We start from the raw sequence: 18,313 nt of genomic DNA, 5'->3' as shown, positions 1-18,313 counted from the left end.
ACTATCCCTAAAGAAGAATAATCATATTGACCATTCTAGTAGCTTTAAGCTACTAAGCAGTTTATAAAGAAAAAGCAAGTCAGAGCCATTTACATTTATTAAGTTCTATAAAAAAACAAACTTTGAGAAAATGCTTTAAAAACCAAATCCCTGTGTTCGGGAGAAATGGCTTAGCTGGTAAAATGTTTGTTATGCAATCATAAGTAGCAGAGCACAGATTCCCTGCAGCCATGTAAGGTAGGCATGGACGCATGCACTGTAGCCCAAGTGCTAGGCAGACAGGGACAGATGGGGCCTGCAGCTCTCTAGCCAGCCAGTTTAGCTGAACTGGTGATTCACTGAACAAAATGGTCATAACTAAACAAATGTGAAAAATAATAAATTTTATACCATGAGACTTTCTGAAACAGACAGACAGACAGACAGACAACATATGCACACACAAACACACACAACTAGCTAGATTCTCAATATGCTAATTTTATTTCTATCACTATCATACTATATGCATTATTTTGTTTCTGTAAAATAAAAATGAATGATGCAGTAATAAAAGAGATAACTTAGGAGTATACTTCTATTTATAATAACTAACATTAAAAACAGATGAAATCATATTATTAATGCACCTATTCATGTAGTAGTGGAAACCTACAAAGAAAATTCTGGTTACCTACCTTCAAGAAAGAGACGATGAAATACCAGTCTCAAGAATACATCTTTAGTGCCTCTGTTCCTTAAAATATTGCCTAGTATTAATTTTTCATCAAGTTGTCATTTTCTCTGACATTTGGTTTTATTAATCAAGGCATTTATCATTAATTTGTAGAAAATATCGTAATTAAGCCAAATAAAATAAAATCCTTAAAAGGTTAAAATTAGAAAGCAGGTGAATTAGAACTCTGACATTACTATGTTGACATACAGGAGCTGTTTGGAAGTATGGGAGACAAGTTTTTTTCAGAGTTTGGTGCCTCAATCTTGGGGCTGGTTGGTTTTTAAAATGTTATAAAGATTTGATTTAAAGCTGTCTGACAGTTTTGACATTCAGGTGAAAGTACTGCTGCTGCATTTGGAACAATTTGCATATCCCACTGCTAAACGGAACGTTTGAGGTGTGCACTGGTGTAAAGAAATTAAAAACAAGCTATCACACATGCTTAAGTGTGTGTATTCACCAACTGATGGTTGGATCACACTATCCCAACCCCCTCCTATGTAATCTGTGATTTACTCCTCTATAATAAATTACCCTAGCATGTTATTCTCTCTGGAAGATCTAACCATGCATGTAAGAAGCAAAGTAATTACAGCCCCCTCTTGTCTAAGAAGGCTCTCTCAAGTCCTATGAGCTCTTTATACACAATGCAGCAACACAAGTCTATTGTTAACCTCTTGCCTGCAATTCTGGACTTGTGTATCTGAAGCTATTAAACGTCATCTGAACAGTCTGGATGTTTCCACAGAAAGCACTTTTATCTCTCTCCTATCATAAGTTGTAAAGCTATTCCTGAGCACAAATATATTCTTACTTTCCAATTTTGAGTCAATATGCCTACTTAGAGAAAGGGCAAGGCTTACAATAAGAAGAATTCAAACTAATAAAAATGAGAAGCATAAAACATTTCTATGTAGAAGAAAGTATAACATCAACAAGTAGAACTAAATATTATAAAATGACAAGGGGTTTTTGTTTTACTTATAATTATATATTATTTTGAGGAAGAGATTGTTAAAGGGCAATCAAGAAAAAGTTTCAGTAGTAAATCCATGGCCTTGAAAATAATAAAGCATGTCCACGAAGACAAAACCCATGGAAACCGTCACTGGCCGTTACCTTCAGCCTTCAGAGTCGCAAAGCGCAATTCAAACACTCCATTCAGTTATCTACAAACAAAAAAAAAACATTTAAAATTAGGAGTCATTCAAGAAACCATTTGCATTTACATTAACATCTTCATGATTAGCTTTGAGAAGAATGTAGGTGACTTCATGAATTCTAACAGTTCCAGTTTTAAAAAAATAAGGAAACATAATCATTACAAGAACTGAAAACATCCAGTACAGATCCTCAGCTAAACATACCACATTCGATGCAATGTGTGCACACATCTGGAAGGACAGGGGCAGAGTATCAATAGAGACTTCCTTCAATCATATTAACAATGAGTTTTAGAACTTAATATTTGGATGTGTGTGCAGGTGTGTCTTCATATGTGCACATATGAACACATCTGTCTGTAGGCAAGAGAACAACCTTTGCTATCATCCTCAGAAATGCCACCATTTCTGTGCAGGATGCTGAGGGGCTTTTGAAAACAATATGCTATGTTCCATAATAAGAAAATTTAGCCACAAGCCATTCTCTAATTAAAATTATGTCCTTGAAAAACGACCCTTCTAAATTTTCTTTGAATTCTCTATGATGACTCTAATGCCATTCTTCTCTGAGACAAGGTCTCCTTATTGACCTAAAGCTCACCAATTAGTATAGCATGGCTGGCCAGCAAGGTACCAATGACATTCTTGCCTTTGCATCCCAACACTGCAATTACAAGGTTATGCCACATCTGGATTTTTACATTTATTCTATAGAACAAACTCTGGTCCCTCCACTTATACATCGAGGACTTTACCAACTGAACCATCCTTTATGCCCTGTGTATTAATGTTTAAGCAGAATTGGTGAATATTTATAATATATGACAGATGGAAAAGTGACAGCAAGTTAACTAGTATATAAGGTAAGATTGAAATATCATTGAAATGGGAAATGGGGATGAAAATGTTTGGATAATCACAGATAATTAAAAGAAAGGAAAATTTAAACGAGTGGAAAAACATAAGCAGCAAAGGTAACACGTTTGGTGGAGTTTCACTGCAAACCTGCCTAAGCCCTGGGACAGGAATGGATACATACAAATAGTTGCTTTGTTTCTTTTAGAAATTCTACTCTATTCTATTTATTTATCTGTATGAAATTTTTGGTTGTAATATATGTGTGCTATGTACACACATGTGTGCAGAGATCAGAGAACCTCAGATGTCCTACTCTTATCACCTTCTGACTTATTTCCTTGAGAGAGTCTCTCATTGAATTTAGAGCTAGGATGATGGCCAGAAAGTTTAGCCCCTTGTCTCCAGCCTGCACAGTGTTGAGGGATACAGTAGTCAATGGCCATAGCTAGCTTTTTTATGTAGTGCCAGAGATTTGACTGGGTCTTCCTGCTTGCATATCAAGTACTCTTACCTGCTGGAGCCATCTCCAAAGCACCTGAGAAAGACACTTAGATTCCTTTCTAACCACAAGCATATTAATAATATAGACTCAAAGCTGAGAATGGAGCTAAAGCAAGCAGAATGCTGAGGGGCTTTTGAAAACAATATGCTACGTCTCACAATAAGAAAATTTAGCCACAAGCAATTCTCCAATTAAAATTATGTCCTTGGAAAGCGATCTTTCTGAATTTAGTATGAAATCTCTATGATGACCTTGATGTCATATTTACTAATAATCTCCACAGAGACTCAGTCATTTCAAGTTTCAAAAGCAGTTTTGCTAATGGAAATGCATTACATAAACATAAGCTAATCCTATAAGCCAGTATATCTACAATGAAGACCCCCTTTTATAAAACTCTTAGGATTGGAATTGGCTGGATCTTTAATATTCATATGCAACAGTCTTGCGAACAGAAACAAAGATTGGAACAATAAATGACACCAGCAAAATAAAAGATACCCAAGTCTAGGCTGCACTGACATTCAAATGGAGTCAAGAAAAGGAAAACAACAATGTCACTTCATTCGGGAACACAATTACTCTGCAGCAGCAAGTGTTAGGAGACACTGCAGATCAGATCGAGGAAGAAGATAAAAATAATTGATTATATGAACAGAGGATGATGGGGACAAAACTGTATGGGGGTTAAGGATTAAACAGCAAAGTGGTCCAGAAAAAGGCTTTAGGGAAAATTAATTTGGCTATTAGGTGATATGCTGTAAGAGTAAGTTTTATTTACTATCTCTCTCCCTTATTAGAATAGGATAGGACCACTGTCTTTTTCACACACAATAAATAGTATCTGCTAGATGCTAGATGATCAATACATTTACTAAATAAAAGAATGAACAAACTGACCAATGTATGAACCACTTATGTCTATGTCTATAATGCAAATAAGACATCTAGGGCTCGAAGAAGTTGCATATAATATACTATAATATACTAATTTAAACTTTCCCCTTTGGCAACCCTTAACTCCTACAATTCTAAGTTTACCAGTAATATTATTCCAAATAACAAACAAGCAAGCAAATTATTAGATTTATGACAGTCAAGAAAATCTCAAGGTATCAATGCTAAGAGCAACATGAACTGCTATTTTCACAGGATTGGAAAAGAAGTTTCTTAAAAGAGATTACAATAGAACAAAACCTAGGTGATTAAGTAAAGAAGTAAAAACATATATGTAGGAGTCGGCTGGCTGCTGCCAGATTGAATCATGACAAACATTATCCTCTTTAATACTATGACTAGCACACAGCAAGCTGGCTGCTCATTAACTATTATTTTTATATTGCTATTTTTATCAATTGTGGATTGCTTCAGTAGATACGCCTGTCGAATGTATTCATTTTTATCTTCTCTGAAATTCTTTAAATAGTGTCTAACAAGAACTCAATAAACATTTACAGAACTGAAAAGAAGACAACTATTATCACTTAATTAATTAGAAAACATAAACAGACTATGAGCACATAAAAAGTCACCATGTTTCATATGCCTGAGTCAATCTAACCAGTATCATATAATAAATAATCTTACCAAGATTTATGTAAAAATTAAATAATTAAAAATATGATTGGGGCAAGTAAGTCAGGAATTCAAAAAGTAAGAGTTAATCAGAAAACATAAAACAAAGTTGTCAATTTTAAGGTAGTATCCCATTCATTTAAATACTATACCTGCCTTTATCTGATAAACGCACTTTCTCTAGCACAAGAACTGCTATAAAATATCTAATTCATTTAAGTATTCACTGCACAAACACAGGCTTGTTAGAGAAAATATTTTTTCTTAGAAACATCTTCATTGAACTAAATCTACAATTATCAGCAGAAGCCCTGGGCTTTTGTTGTCAATTGTTCATTTGCTCCATTGGGAACTCAATTTAGGGTCCCACACATAAGCTATATGCCACCCTTTATTTACTTTTGTTATTAGACAGTGTCACTAAATTGTCCAGGCAGGCCTTGAACTCAGGTACTTACTCAGAGGTATCCTGGATTACAGTCCAGTGCCATTAAGCTTAGAAACAGTCTTAAACAATTAGCCAAGAGAAGGAGAGCTAGACAAATTTCAGTTGAATAAGTACCTCACTTCCATAGAAACATATATAGAATAAAGAAGGGTTTTACAAAGACTGAGAACAAGTGGTATGAGAACAGTGTCAGTAGCACGTGTTTGTTATATCATATTAATAACAGGCCATATCTCCAAGGATATATGAGAAGAAGCAAATTCTCCATGCTCCATTGCAGACCCACCATGGAGTTTTAGGTATACAGTGGTATGAAAACAAAATGTATCAACAGTGCACTTGACAAAAAGAAAATGGTTTTCAATACATTTGGTGCAGCTCACAACCCATATCTAAGAAACCTGTTTTTTCAGTAGACAGAGGCAATGACAGAGACTTACAATTGGGAAAAGTGCAGAGAATAAGTGGATGTGGAATGTCCTCCCTCAAATGAAATCTATAACACAACTCCTACACCCAAGGCTTAGGGAACACTGAAAGAGGAGGCTGGTGAATTTCAAGAGCCAGAGAGCCAAGAGGACTGATGCAATATATTCTCTTCTGGAACTCTTAGTATCTATAATTGCCTACTAAGACCATACAGGATTACATCAGTCAATGGTCCAGCATGGATTGGGGAATGGCTCACATTGCCCAAGACCTACTTGGGGAAGCTACAAGCATGCTAGGAAGTCTATGGCTACCACAGGAAGGAGAGTCAGTTTTCTTCAGGGACAACTTCTCTAATAGGTTGTCTGTGCTTAAGTGGCCAGCCTGAAAGTCATGTGCATACAGTTAAGAACTAATTGAAACCAGTAGAGGGCCAGGAAGTAAGTGTGGGAGGAAGAATAAGAATTACAGAAGAAAACATGAATTTGAGATAGGTATACTGGCAAGTCTAGAGTAATTTTAAAGTACCAACATGGCTGCTGTGGCAAGGATCACATATCCATTTGGAATGCAGACATATATCTTTTATTCTTCTGGCTGGAATACAAACCTTTAATCCCTCTGGCTGGAATAAAGACAGGCCTTTACTACACACCTTAAATCTCAAACAATAATGTCTACCTGAGGAGCAGAAAAGTAACAAATCAGAGAAAGATCTGACACAATAGGCCAGAGATAGGATACACCTAACTCTAAAGACAGGAACTACAGGCAACTTAAAGAGCAGTGACAGGGAGAAAGGGGAGTTCAGTTTGGTTAGGTTCAGCTGAGTTTAGAGTGGTTGAGTCTGGAGCTTAGAGGCAGTCTTTCCTAGCAGACCAATTCAGTCACAAGTCAAAAGAAGTCAAATTGAGTCAGTCAGCTTAGAGAGAAGTTTGAACCACAATAGCTAAGTTGATTCAACCAGCCAAAGTTCAGAAAGAGCTAGAAAGAGGGGATTTATTCAGCAGTAAGTCTAAGCAGCCTAGGTTTGTATTCAAAGGCTGAAGCTTTCTTTCAGGCCTAGGCCTAGGGATAGAAACTCTCTTGGCTCAGTCCCAGCCATGTATTTGGGTGTTTTGGTTTATTTTGTTTCTTAAATTGGATGTTTTCTTTACATTTCAAATTTCCCGGTTTCCCTGCCCCCAAGCCCCTATCCCATTCCCTCACCCCTGCTTCTATGAGGGTGTTCCCCGCCCACCCACTCCTGCCTTCCCGCCCTTGTATACTGGGGCATAAAGCCTTCAAAGGACCAAGGGCCTCTCCTCCCATTGATGCCCAACAAGGCCATCCTCTGCTACAAATGTGGCTGGAGCCATGTTTCCTCCATGTGTACTCTTTAGTTGGTGGTTTAGTTCCTGGGATCTCTGGGGTGGGGAGGTCTGCTTGGTTGATATTGTTGTTCTTCCTATGGGGTTGCAAACCCCTTCAGCTCCTTCAGTCCTTTCTTTAAGTCCTCAATTGGGGACCTCACGCTCAGTCCAATGGTAAAGCCATGTATTTGCACAGCTTGGGTACAGTTCCCATCTTATCCATTCATGTGAGTAAATAAAACTGGCATTAACAGGCAAGGACATGGATGGAGCTGAAGAGGAGAAAGCTGGACATGATTATGATTATTAATATGGCTTATATTGAAATATAAAAGTCTAAAATGAAAAAAGGCCAAGTAAAATACAAAGGTAGACCTATCAGAACTGCACCAGACTTCTCAAAAGAGACTATAAAAGCCAGAAGACTCAGAGGTCATGCAGACTCTAAAAGAACACAAATACCAGCCCAGACTACTCTACCCAGCAAAACTCTCAATCAACATAGATAGATAAACCAAAATATTCCAGGACTAAACTGAACTCAAACAGTATCTATCTACCAATACAACCCTACAAAGGATCCTGGAAGGAAAATTCCAACACAAGGAAGACATGTGCACCAAAGAAAGAAGAAGATATTAAGCATCTCACAACAAAGCAAAAGCAGAGAGCCACAAGCACATAAAGCCACCGACAAAAACAAACATACCAGGAACCAACAGTCATCCCTCTTTAATATCTCTAAATATTAATGGACTCAACTCATATATGAAAAGACATAAGCTAGCAGGCTTAGGCCTTCCAAGCAAATGGTCCAAGGAAACAAGCAGGAGTTGCCATCCTAATATCCAATAAAATACAATTTCAACCAAAAGTTATCAAGTGTTATGAAGAAGGACACTTCATATTCATCAAGGGGAAAATCCTCCAAGAGAAAGTCTCAATTCTGAACATCTATGCACGAAATGCAAGAGCACCCAAATTCATAAAAGAAACTTTACTGAAAAGCTCAAAATATTCATTGAACCCCACACAATAATAGTGGGAGATTTCAAAACCCCACTCTCACCAATGGACAAGTCATTGAAACATAAACTAAACATTAACACAGTGAAACTAAGAGAGGTTATGAACCAAATGGATTTAACAAATATCTACAGAACATTTCATCCTAAAACAAAAGAATATCCTTTGTTCTCAGCACCTCATGGTACCTTCTCCAAAATCAGCCATATAATTGATCACAAAACAACCCTCAACAGATACAAGAAGACTGAAATAATACCATGCATCTTATCAGATCACCACGGACTAAGGCTGGTCTTCAATAACAGCAAAAACTATAGAAAGCCCACATACATGGGTAAACTGAACAACTCTTTACTAGATGATACCTTGGTCAGGGAAAAAATAAAGAAATTAAAGACTCCCTAAAATTTAATGAAAATGTTGGCATATCATACCCAAACTTATGGGGCACAATGAAAGCAGTGCTAAGAGGAAAGTTCATAGTACTAAGTGCCCTGGTAAAGAATTTGGAGAGATCTTACACTGACAACTTAACAGCATACCTAAGTGCTCTAGAACAAAAAGAAGCAAATTTACCGAAGAAGAGGAGTAGAAGGCAGGAAATAGTCAAAATCAATGCTGAAATTAACCAAATAGAAACAAAGAAAACAATACAAAGAATCAGCAAAACCAAGCTGGTTCTTTAAAAGAATCAACAAGATAGATTAAACCCCCTAAACAAATTAACTCATTAATGAGGGCCAAGAGTGTATATCCAAATTAATAAAATCAGAAATGAAAAGGGAGACATAACAACAGAAACGGAGGAAATTAAAAAAAATCAGATCCTACTATAAAAGTTTATACTCAACAAAATTGGAAAATCTAGATGCAATGGAAGGTTTTCTAGACAGATGTCATATGCCAACGTTAGGTCAAGAGCAGGTAAACTATCTAATCAGGCCCATATCACACAAGGAAATAGAAGAAGTCATTAAAACTCTCCCAACCAAAAAAAGCCCAGGGCCAGATAGATTTAGTGCAAAATTCTACCAGACCTTCAAAGAAGACCTGATACCATTTTTCCTCAAACTACTCCATAAAATAGAAACAGAAGGAACACTATCTAACTCAGTCTATGAAGCCACAATTATTCTGATACCTAAACAACACAAGGACCCAACCAAAAAAAGAGAAATTCAAACCAATCTCGCTTATGAATATCAATGCAAAAATACTCAATAAAATTCTTGCAAACCAAATCTAAGGACACAGCAAAACCATCATTCACACAATCAAGTAGGCTTCATCCCAAGGATGGAAGGTTGGTTTAATATATGAAAATCCATTAATGTAATCTACTACATAAACAAAGTCAAAGGAAAAAAATCACATGATCATGTCTTTAGATGCAGAAAAAGGATTTGACAAAATACAACACCCCTTCATGGTAAAAGTATTGGAGAAAGAAGTAATTCAAGGCCCATACTTAAGCATAATAAAAGCAAACTACTGCAAACCAACAGCCAATATTGAATTAAATTAGACTTGAAGAAATCCCACCGAAATCGGGGACAAAACAAGGATGCCCACTCTCCCCATATCTATTCAATATAGTACTTGAAGTGTTACCTAGAACAATAAGACCAAAAAAAAAGCATCAAGGAGATAAAAACTGGTAAAGAAGAAATACAGGTATTACTATTTGCACGATATGATAGTATACATAAGTGACCCCAAAAATTCTACCAAAGAACTTCTCCAGCTGATAAACAATTTCAGCAAAATGGTTGAATATAAAATTAACTAAAAAAAAAAATCAGTAGCCTTCCTTTATAAAAAGGATAAACAGTCTGAGAAAGAAACTAGGGAAACAATTCCCTTCACAATAGCCACATATAGTATAAAATATCTGGAGTAACTCTAACCAAACAAGTTAAAGACCTGTATGACAGTAACTCTAAGTTTCTCAAGAAAGAAATCAAAGATCTCAGAAAATGAAGCAATCTCGCATAGTCAATGATTGGCAGAATTAACATAGTAAAAATTGCTATCTTGCCAAAGGCAATCTATAGATTTAATGCAATCCCCATCAAAATCCCAACACAATTCTTCAAAGACATGTAAAGAGCAATTCTCAAATTGATGTGGAAAGGCAAAAATACACAGAATAGCAAAAACAATACTTAACAATAAAAGAATGACTGGGGGAATCACTATTGCTGACCTCATGCTTTATTACAGAGCAATAGTGATAAAAACTGCATGGTATTGATACAAAGTCAGAAATGTTGTTCAATGGAATAGAATTGAATCCCAGAAATGAAACTTCACACTTATTGTCATTTGATCTTTGACAAAGGCACCAAAAATATATAATGGAAAAAAGAAAGTATCTTCAATAAATGGTGCTTGTCTAACTGGCTGTCTGTATGGAGAAAAATGAAAATAGATCCATATTTGTCACCCTGAACAAAGCTGAAGTCCAAGTGGATCAAGGACCTCAACATAAAACCAGATACACTGAATCTAATAGAAGAGAAAGTGGGAAAGAGCCTTGAACTCATTGGCACAGAGGGAAATTTCCTAAACAGGACTCCAATGGCTCATGCTCTAAGATCAAGAATTGATAAAGAGAACCTCATGAAACTGGAAAACTTTTGTAAGGCAAAAGACATAGCCAATAAGACAAATAAGCAACCTACAGATTGGGAAAAAATCCTCACTAAACCCACATCCTAGAGGGCTAATATCCAAAATAAAGAACTCAAGAAGATAACCACCAAAAAAACCCAAACAATCCAATAAAAAAAATGGGTTTTAGAACTAAACAGAGTAATCTCAAATGGCTGAGAAGCACCTAAAGAAATGTTCAAAGTCCTTAGGGATCAGAGAAATGCAAATCAAAACGACCCTGAGATTCCACCTTCCACCAATCAGAATAGCTAAGATCAAAACCTCAAGTAACAACACATATTGGATAGGATTTGGAGAAAGAGGAACACTCCTCCATTGCTGGTGGGATTGTAAACTGGTACAACCACTCTGGAAATCAATCTGGATGTTCCTCAGAAAATTGGAAATAGATCTACCTGAAGACCCAGCTATACCACTCTTGGGAATATACCAAGAGATGCCCTACCATGCCACAGGGGTATGCATCCCACCATGTTCATAGCAGCCTATGTGATAGCCAGAAGATGGAAACAACCTCAATGTCCCACGACAAAAGAATGGGTACAGAAAATGTGGTTCATTTACACAATGGAATACTACTCAGCTATTAAAAACACAAAATTTGCAGGCAAATGGATGGAACTAGAAAATATCATCCTGAGTGAGGTAACTCAGACCCAAAAGCACATGCATGATCTGTACTCACTAATAAATGGATAGTAGGCAGGAAGAAAGAGAGAGAGAGAGAGAGAGAGAGAGAGAGAGAGAGAGAGAGAGAGAGAGAGAGACCATAGAACTCAAAAAGCTCAACAAGCTGAAGGGCCCCAGTGAGGATGCCTCAGTCCCACTTGGGAAGGAGAAAAAAGCAATCACAGGTGCAGACAGAGGGAGGGACCTGAGATAGAAAGTGGAAGGAGCCAGGAGAAGTAGGAGGGGGAAAAGGGGAACCTGATCTGGTATTGGGTGAGGGAAAAGGACTGAAGCCCTAAGTAAGGGTCAGCAGAAAGGATGTCAACAGGCAATCTCAGGAGAAAGGTGGTTGGGGACCCCCTACCCCCAGAATGCACCAGAGACCTGGGAGGTGAGAGACTCACAGAACTCAAAAGGAGGGACCTTAGATGAAACACATCCACCTCCTGCAGGAACACAGGACATCAAGGTAGAGATGAGGTTGCAATCCCACAGTCACATCTCTACCCATAATTGTTCCTGTCTGAAAGAATTACAGGGATGGAAATGGAGAGGAGCCTGAGGAAAATAAGGTCCAGTGACAGGCCCAAAGTGGGATCCAGCTCAAGGGGAGGTTCCAAGGCTAGACACTATTACTGCGGGCTCCCAAAAGGGGACCTAGCATGTCCACACTCCAGAAGGCCCAACAAGCAGCTGAAAGAGTCAGATGCAGATATTTGCACCCAACCAAAGGACAGAAGCAGAAAAAAAAATTTTAGGACACTGAAAAAATTTAAAGTCAAATAGAGTTCTAGTTTTCCATAATGGTGGTCCCTTAGATGGAGGCAATCATTTTGGTTTTGAATATTAATGCACAACACCACAGAAATGGAATAAGTCATATGGTTGACTTGAAGAATTTTTCACATTAGTGGCCCAGCTGAGCCCTGAAGCAAGGGTATTAGAAATCATAACAAATCCACTGGGAGAGACTTCTAGGACAATTCCAAAGCCATTGCTTTGGGTCAATTAAACTTCCTCTCAGCACCATATTTTTCTACATAGAGGGACAAAGTTCAAAGGGTTGTTTATATAACACTACTTTTAAAGCCTCAAATCCAATTGACTTTTCTTTTTTCTTTCTTGTCCTTTCAAAGCTCCCTTTGCGGTACTGTGCAGCATTACTCTGTTTGTTTTTATCCTCCAATAGCAGAAGTCCTTAAATAAATTCTTAAAAACCAACATACCAACAAATAAATAAATTAAAACTCAATGACTATAAAGAGTACACAGACTAACCTGCTTAATTATTAACAGGTAAACAGAATACACTTCTGAATTATTTATTTAATTGCCTTTAAAGAAAATTTATGAATTTAGAATATGTGCCCTTTCTGAGAAATCAAAAAATAATTATTTAAAAATATTTAAGTCATTTTAATAATACAAATTTAAACACACCAAATAGGCTTAAATACTTTCACAAATACTTAAGAGTAGAATACAATTTTCAGATTTCAAACATTACTAAAACTCCTTCTCCTGGAACTCTCCCTAATCTCTCATATAATTGATTTCAGAAGAGTTGAGCAGAATGAGCACAAGTATTTAGTATTTACTGATTGATAAGGGTTTGGAAACAATCATTTATTAAACACTCGTTTCTAAACATGCTGGAAGGAAGACATGATTATAAAATGGGAGAATGTTAAAAATAACTTTGAACTTATAATACATAAAAAGATAACAATTAGTAGACAAAATCACCACTTTCTTGGGCTACGCCAGATCAGTTAGCAGACTGAAGAATGGCTGCTTCTGGACACAGGGACACTGAATTTCAAGGAACATGGTTAAGTTGTCTAGTTATACTACAAGTAAAAACAAAACAAAACAAAAAACGTTTTCTTTTGATCCATTCCACTGAAGTCCAAGATAGTGTATTACCATCTCTGCTTTGGTAATTGGGACTTGTATGTCTACTTTTTGTTCCAAAGATTTACATGGCCTTCACAGCATATCTTACTTAATCATTTGGGGTAGGCAGTCATAAGGGATAATAAATAAAAACCAAAGACATTTTTCAAGACAAAAGTGCATGTAATCATAAAATTGTTTTCTGGTACCTACATGAAAGCTTCTTGTATTTCATTTTTCTCCAGAATTCTAAATACTTAAGACATAGAGACTGGGCTGACTAACATGACCCCATAGCATGCAAGGGATGTTCAAAGCTACCTTTTGAAGTGATCCTCCTAATACTGTTCTCTGTTCTTTGTGGTGTATAAAAGCAATTTTGCTTCATTTAGTCTTGGGTCAAGGTTAAATATTCTACTTTTAGGTCAACTGTATCACAAGTATTTTGAGAGTTAAAACAAAATGGGACTTACAGATCACTCCATATTTTAAATAAAAGAATGTCTTAATTTCATAACTCTCAGAAGGACCAGGATCAGAGAAAAAGCTACGTAGTTGTCATTTTTTAAATGTAAAAATTAAATGATGACAGAAAATAAATTAGCAGTCACTTCTTTAGAGTCTGTGCAAGTCTGTACTTTTACTTCCCTCAGACTCGCACAAACTCTAGAAAGAGGATCATCTCTCACAGTGGACTGGTGTAAACACAGCTAAGAGGCTAGGCCATCTGCTGAAAGTCCTCTCCCAGGGTTCTTACCCAGTCTGACTGTGAACTTCACTCTTCTGGGCCATATATTACACCACATAAAAAGTTCCCAGGATTTATGAGCTAATGTTCTCCACAGACTTGCCTTTGTATTTAACACAAGTTTACCTCTATACTACAATGGATGAAGCACTCACAGCACTTTCCCAGGTAAATTCATTGGGGGGATTGTAAATTGTTACCAAGTTGGTACCATATTTGATCACTGACAGTTGTATACCATTATAAATTTGTCATAGTGCCCCAGATGGAAAAATAAGATACTATCTCAATAATTGTTGAGGCACACAATAAAACTGACCACATAATATCCTTTCTGGAAACTGTTCTGAAGGGACAGATTATCAAATGATGTACATCCTAAAGTCTGGTGGAGGAATAAAATGGATGCACAATCTTATGATAAAAGTTAGCTGCCATTAGTAATTTGTCTGGAGAAATGTACAGAGTATAGGATTGTTCCATTTCTCTAGGCTTAAATTGTATCTATAAAATAAAATATTAAAGTTAAAAAACATGGTTAGTTAAAGCAGGTAGATTATATCAGGGGTCAAAGACTCCACTGTGAGAACTTCCTCGGCATGCCCTGCTCCCTGACAGATTGCTGCCAGAGAATGACCAACGTTCAGCACAGGATTTGCCTCAAGTGAATCAGCCTTTATATACTGAATAGATTCCTGAAGAGCAGAGGCCAATACCAAAAATAAATCGCATCCATATGGTTTAGAGGATTTAGCTATAAAATTCAATCCACTTAACTTTCATTGCATTTCTCACTACATATAAATGCAAACAAGCAGATACTAACAAGCCACAAATAAACAAGGGGAAAATGGGAGAGAGCATGCAAACCCCTAAAAGATAAGACACACAGGAAGAAAGTTTTACAGAAAGCCAGTGGACAAACAGACATAAGACAACATAATGAAGACCCTTTGCAAAAGAAGTGGGGGTCTTCTATATCTGACATAGTGACATCAAGGGAATAGTTAAAGTAAAGTATAAGAATTTTGCAGTTTTAAGCCAAATGTCGCTGAGATAAAACTGTAGGTAATGTGTTGGATTAAATTAAATTTTCATTTATATATTTTAAGGTTTAATAATTTCCTATACTTTTTGTGTTTAAAAAAAACCTCTGAATATTTTCTGGTTCAAAGTTAATTTCCTTTGCATGCCCCAGTTTTCAGTCTTCCACCATTTCTGTATAGCCTCCTCTTTACAGTCCTCCCTAGAGTGGTACAATGGTGACTCTGAACCAGATCTAGTTTTGCTCTGTGCAGTTACCTTTTTCTTTGATAATGTAGAGCTTCGTCCTTTTACTTCTGTGTTGATCTAAACATGCCATTTTCCACATATCGTCCATCTTCATACACATGTGTGTCTGTGTGTGTGTGTGTGTCTGTGTGTGTGTGTGTGTGTGTGTGTGTGTGTGTGTGTGTGTGTATTTTGCCTCTATGAGGCTGACATTAGTTGAAACTGCAGGCTTTGGAATGATTTTTAGCCACCTGAGTCTTGCTCACTAGAAGTCCTAATTTCTTGTTACATGCTGTCGTAGTTGGGGTTTCAACTGCTTTGATAAAACATCATGAGCAGGAAACTATTTGATGAGGGAAAGCTGTATTTCAGCTCATGCTCAGGTCAGATTACCTACTGAGGGAAGTCAAACTAGGAGCTCAAGGCAGGAACCTGAAGGCAGGAACTGAAGCAGAGAACAAGTAGGAATGCTGATGGTGAGTATGCAGTCTATGGCTTGCTAACCTGTTTTCTCTGCAGCCAGGACAAGGGACCTAGGGGGAACACCAACAATGGGCTGGGTCTTCCTACATCCATCACTAATTAAGAAAATATCACACAGGTTTGTCCACAAGCCAATATGATGACATTTTCAGAACTGTAGTTCGCTCCTCTCACAGAACTTGTACCAAGTTACATAGAAAAGAAGCAAAAGCAGTCAGGACAAATATCAGTAGTAATGTCTCTTAATCTGTATTCTCACTATCGCCCCAGATTTACTTGAATGCTCATTTTCCTTAAATTTTCCAGTTCACTCACTATTTTCTGGGTAAAAATCTGCATCAATAGGAAGCAAGGTGCAGGTAGTGGCTTTTAATGATGTTTGGTCTTGGGACCAAAAAACAATCACTAATACTGAATACCCTGAAGTTTTACTTCAATGCTTTTCTTTCTCTACTCTTCCCTTACTTTTACCTGTACTATGCAGGTCTTTGCTTTCATTCATACATGTAATTAATTTAGTTCAGATACACCAACATTTCTATTTATAGATTATTGATCAATTATTTGAAAATCTAGGAAAACATGCATAAACTAATCTCATGCCTTGTTACCACTAACACTCTCACACAACCAACATTCCTAAATTTACACACACACACACACACCAAAAAAAAAAAACAACCCACCAACAACACCACCCCTTTTCCTGTAACTGCCACGTTATAATCTTTATTAGCCAATCTGCAGTTTTGAACTTGCTCTTCTAAAAGATACTTCTTGACCACTCTCTAACAATTAACTTTCTCGTTATTCAGTTACCAACTGAAACTGCACCAAATAAGTCTACCCTGCTATGTGACTTTTGTTAGCCAATTCACTTGTAACTTCCCACCCTTCCTTCTAGGTTATAACTACCATTTTTAAAAATCATAAACTTATTCACTGTCTAGGTCGCTTATTAGAGATGCCATGTGTCTTGTTCATTGCCTATGCACTCTCTATGTCATGCCTGGCACATAGTAAGCACTCAAATACCTGAATAATGAATAAATGAATACAGAGAAGTTATTAGGACATTAATATTCAAGTCATAAAGACTTATTAAGCACCTAAAATGCACAAAGTAAATTTTTAGTTAATCTTAGGCTGATGAGTGTACTGCCCCTAATATGCGAAAAAAGTCCAAGATTAATTTGAGGGAAAAAGTAGAATGCTATAGAATCAGACCCAAAATGACTTGACATATAAAAAGAACAAGCATTATTTCTCTCAACCATCCCTCCTTCCATATTCCCCCACTACACTTCTAATAAGTCACCACATCCTTTTATGATGCCAAGGAGAACTGTTGAATGAAATTGTAAAAGCAGTAGCAGTGACAATCATTTCACACCTTTACTAAAAAATGATAAATCAATTCCCACAAAACATGGAAGACTGGGGGTGTTGTACCATGCAAATTCAGTTTTTTTCTGTGTAACACACAGATATAATACTTTCCCCCTGACTTTATTATGACCCAAATGTTTCCACAACCTGAGATGTGAGTCTCCTGAGCCATAAAATAACAACCTTTTCCTGTGAGAGGCCAAATAACGACTGTAGGGTTTTGGATCATACAATTTTCTTCTCAGCTCTTCAACCACCATGATAGTCTGGCAGTAAAACCATAGACAAACAAGTATGGCTGTATCCTAATACAATTCTGCTGGATGGACCAGCTAGAGACTGCGGCACCTGGGGATCCATCCCATAATCAGCCTCCAAACGCTGACACCATTGCATACACTAGCAAGATTTTGCTGAAAGGACCCAGATATAACTGTCTCTTGTGAGACTATGCCGGGGCCTAGCAAACACAGAAGTGAATGCTCACAGTCAGCTATTGGATGAATCATAGGGCCCCCAATGGAGGAGCTAGAGAAATTACTCAAGGAGTTAAAGGGATCTGCAACCCTATAGGTGGAACAACATTATGAACTAACCAGTACCCCACAGAGCTCGTGTCTCTAGCTCCATATGTATCAGAAGATGGCCTAGTTGGCCATCAGTGGAAAGAGAGGCCCATTGGTCCTGCAGACCTTATATACCTCAGTACAGGGGAATGCCATGGCCAAGAGGTATGAGTGGGTGGGTGGGGGAGTGGGTGTGGGAGGGTGTGGGGGACTTTTGGGATAGCTTTGGAAATGTAAATGAAATAAATACCTAATAATAAAAAAAATGTTTGAATGTAGAACTAGAGTGCAAATTTCAGATTTCTATATGTACAATTGCTAGCACAGTACTGTTTATTTCTTAATTATATGTAAAAATAAGTAAGACAATTGAAATGAAGAAAAATACATGCTTACAGAAAACAGCATAATAAAAACACTCCTATGGGAAAAAAAAAAAGAAAGAAACAAGACATGGGAAGATCCTCAGACCTTGACTGAACGGATCAGTGAGTAATCCAGAATAAAGACAGGAGGATTTAGAATCAGACTTTAATAAGA

At 37.1% G+C, this 18,313-nt stretch overlaps 1 protein-coding gene across 40 annotated transcripts in view; it reads right to left on the bottom strand.

The window, feature by feature from the left end:
• The window catches only part of Zbtb20 (zinc finger and BTB domain containing 20), a 758,704-nt gene that overhangs the window by 607,568 nt on the left and 132,823 nt on the right, over positions 1–18,313 (bottom strand). For all 40 annotated transcript variants that reach the window (XM_030249219.1, XM_030249208.1, XM_011245985.3 and 37 more), the window contains one exon: positions 1,838–1,887. The gene's annotated coding sequence lies outside the window, so the exon portion shown is untranslated. The remainder of the gene's footprint in view (positions 1–1,837; positions 1,888–18,313) is intronic.

Source organism: Mus musculus, chromosome 16 (genome assembly GCF_000001635.26).
Source record: "Mus musculus strain C57BL/6J chromosome 16, GRCm38.p6 C57BL/6J".
NCBI classification, from domain to species: Eukaryota; Metazoa; Chordata; class Mammalia; order Rodentia; family Muridae; genus Mus; species Mus musculus.
The sequence above is the reverse complement of the archived record's forward strand: the minus strand, read 5'-3'. Positions and strand labels throughout refer to the sequence as shown.